Source organism: Meles meles, chromosome 2 (genome assembly GCF_922984935.1).
Source record: "Meles meles chromosome 2, mMelMel3.1 paternal haplotype, whole genome shotgun sequence".
In the NCBI taxonomy this organism is placed as follows: Eukaryota; Metazoa; Chordata; class Mammalia; order Carnivora; family Mustelidae; genus Meles; species Meles meles.
Window position 1 is genome coordinate 8,204,754 of NC_060067.1, and position 4,055 is coordinate 8,208,808.

The window sequence follows — 4,055 nt, forward strand, 5'->3', positions numbered from 1 at the left end:
ATTTTTTTTCCCGAATGACTGTTGTTTAAACCACTTATTGTCACATTAATTGTCTTCTTCTACATATTTCTTAATGAATTTCCACCACAGAGTTTTAATTGACTTCAAAAGGAACTCAGCATAAGGAGGAACTATGTGGGATACAAAGAAGCCAGACTTGGCTTTCTATAAACATACGGTGTACTGTGTCTGAGTCACAGCCCTGTGTTGACTGTTTACTTTCCCTGTTGTCAGCACTGTAGAGCTAACACCAACGACTTGGAAGTGAGTTACATGCTATTCTTAGTTTATTACAACCAGCTCTTGATAACTCAGGGACTCATTATGTACTCTGTGAACCGGTTTCTCTTCCCTACAGTATCCTGTCTGATGGAGCATCAGACTCTTTAGAACCAGAACTTTTATCACAATATCTAAGTGCGAATAAGGGGAATGAGAAAAGACCAAATTCAGCCGGCAGGCATGATACTTACTTACCACAAGGTTAAAAGACTTGACCAATCTTCAGTGGGCACAGAATTGTCTGAACTCCGTAGAACCTTCTAACTTACAATTCTTTAATATTATTAGAGATGAAGCTTCAGCTTTTGGCTAAAGTGGTGACAGAGATAACTTTTAGTCACTAAAAATAAAGGTAACTTGATTCTTTTTTTTTTTTTTTTTGCTTTTTTAAAATTATTTGTTTATTTTCAGCGTAACAGTGTTCATTGTTTTTGCACCACACCCAGTGCTCCATGCAGTACGTGCCCTCCCTATTACCCACCACCTGGTTCCTCAACTTCCCACCCCCCACCCCCGCCCCTTCAAAACCCTCTGGTTGTTTTTCAGAGTCCATAATCTCTCATGGTTCATCTCCCCTTCCAGTTTCCCTCAACTCCCTCTCCTCTCCATCTCCCCATGTCCACCATGTTCTTTGTTATGCTCCACAAATAAGTGAGACCATATGATACTTGACTCTGTCTGCTTGACTTATTTCACTCAGCATAATCTCTTCCTGTCCCATCCATGTTGCTACAAAAGTTGGGTATTCATCCTTTCTGTTGGAGGCATAATACTCCATAGTGTATATGGACCACATCTTCCTCATCCATTTGTCCGTTGAAGGGCATCTTGGTTCTTTCCACAGTTTGGCGATTGTGGTCATTGCTGCTATAAACATTGGGGTAAGATGGCTCTTCTTTTCACTACATCTGTATCTTTGGGGTAAATACCCAGCAGTGCAATTGCAGGATCATAGGGAAGCTCTATTCTTAATTTCTTGAGGAATCTCCACACTGTTCTCCAAAGTGGCTGCACCAACTTGCATTCCCACCAGCAGTGTAAGAGGGTTCCCCTTTCTCCACATCCTCTCCAACACACGTTGTTTCCTGTCTTGCTAATTTTGGCCATTCTAACTGGTGTCAGGTGGTATCTCAATGTGGTTTTAATTTGAATCTCCCTGATGGCTAGTGATGATGAGCATTTTTTCATGTGTCTGATAGCCATTTGTATGTCTTCATTGGAGAAGTGTCTGTTCATATCTTCTGCCCATTTTTTGATATGATTATCTGTTTTGTGTGTGTTGAGTTTGAGGAGTTCTTTATAGATCCCGGATATCAACCTTTTGTCTGTACTGTCATTTGCAAATATCTTCTCCCATTCTGTGGGTTGCCTCTTTGTTTTGTTGACTGTTTCCTTTGCTGTGCAGAAGCTTTCAATCTTGATGAAGTCCCAAAAGTTCATTTTTGCTCTTGTTTCCTTTGCCTTTGGAGACATATCTTGAAAGAAGTTGCTGTGGCTGATATCAAAGAGGTCACTGCCTATGTTCTCCTCTAGTATTCTGATGGATTCCTGTCTCATGCTGAGGTCTTTAATGTACAGAAATCAGTGGCTTTCTTATACACTAACAATGAAAATACAGAGAGGGAAATTAGAGAATCGATTCCATTTACTATAGCACCAAGAACCATAAGATACCTGGGAATAAACGTAACCAAAGAGGTAAAGAACCTGTACTCGAGGAACTACAGAACACTCATGAAAGAAATTGAAGAAGACACAAAAAGATGGAAGACCATTCCATGCTCTTGGATTGGAAGACTAAACATTGTTAAAATGTCTATACTGTCTAGAGCAATCTGTACTTTTTTTAAAAATATTTTATTTATTTATTTGACAGAGAGAGAGGTCACAAGTAGGCAGAGAGGCAGAGAGAGAGGGAGAAACAGGCTCCCCACCGAGCAGAGAGCCCAATGCAGGGCTCAATCCCAGGACCCTGAGATCATGACCTGAGCCAAAGGCAGAGGCTTAAACCACTGAGCCACCCAGGCGCCCCTAGAGCCATCTATACTTTTAACACCATTCCAATCAAAATTCCACCGGTATTTTTCAAAGAGCTGGAGCAAATAATCCTAAAATTTGTATGGAATCAGAAGAGACTCCGAATTGCTAAGGAAATGTTGAAAAACAAAAACAAAACTGGCGGCATTACGTTACCCGATTTCAAGCTTTACTACAAAGCTGTGATCACCAAGACAGCGTGGTACTGGCATAAAAACAGCACATTGACCAATGGAACAGAGTGGAGAGCCCAGATATGGACCCTCAACTCTATGGTCAAATAATCTTTGACAAAACAGGAAAAAATATACAGTGGAAAAAAGACAGTCTCTTCAATAAATGGTGCTGGGAAAACTGGACAGTGATATGTAGAAGAATGAAACTCGACCATTCTCTTACACTGTACACAAAGGTAACTTGATTCTTGATGGAAGGATCTAATGATTAGAAGGGATTATGTTCCAGAATGCCTAGGTAGCTCAGTTGGTTAAGCATCCAATTTTTGATTTCAGCTCCGGTCTTGATCTCACAGTCATGAATTCAAGCCTCACGTTGGGTTCCATGCTGGGTATGGAGCCTACTAAAATAAAAGAGGGAGGCTTATATTTCTTATTATTCTTTAATATATACATTTATTTAAATAATATAGAATATTACTAATCATCAGGGAAATGCAAATCTAAACCTCAATGGGATATCATCTCATACCTATTAAAATGATAATTATCAAAAACACAACAGGTGGCAGGTGTTGGCAAGGATGTGGAGAAAAGGGATCCCTTGTGCACCATTGGTGGGAGTGCAAACTGGTGCAGTCACTATGGAAAACGGCATGGAGGTTTCCCATAAAACTAAAATAGAGCTACCTTGTGATCCAACAATCCCACTCTTAGATATATATCCAAAAGAAATGAAATCACTATTTAAAGAGGTATCTCCACCTCCCACATTCCCTATAGCACAATAGTCAAGACAGGGAAACAACCCAAGGTCGACTGAAAGGTAAATGGATAAAGAAAGTATGTAATATGTATCCGTGTGTACATATATATTCCATATACATGCAATAGAATATTAGCCATAAGAAAGAAGAAAATCCTGCCATTTTGCAAATGACGGCATGGATGGACCTTGAAGTACATTATGTTAAGTAGAATAAGTCAGAGAGAAAAAGATAAAAGCTGTATGATTTCATTTATTTGTGGAATCTAAAAAAGCTGAACTCAGAAATAGAGTAGAATGGTAGTTGCTGAAGTTTGGGGGGAATGGGGGAAATGGAGAGATGTTGGTCAAAGGGTACAAGCTTTCAGTTATAAGATGAATAAGATCTGGAGATCTAATGCAAAGTATGGTTTTAAAAATAAAATAAAATATTACAGAATAAAGGAATCAATATCAAATAATAGGAGGCTTATTGAGTGAGGTTTAAGAGCCTGGCTTCTGGGGGCGCCTGGGTGGCTCAGTGGATTAAGCCGCTGCCTTCGGCTCAGGTCATGGTCTCAGGGTCTTGGGATCGAGCCCCGCATCGGGTTCTCTGCTCCGCAGCGAGCCTGCTTCCTCCTCTCTCTCTGTCTGCCTCTCTACCTACTTGTGATCTCTCTCTCTGTCAAATAAATAAATAAATAAATAAATCTTAAAAAAAAAAAAAAAAGAGCCTGGCTTCTGGAGTGGCAGCCTGTTTTAGAATCTTGGTATTTTTACTTACTACATAATAAAACTCGGAAAGTTATTTAACC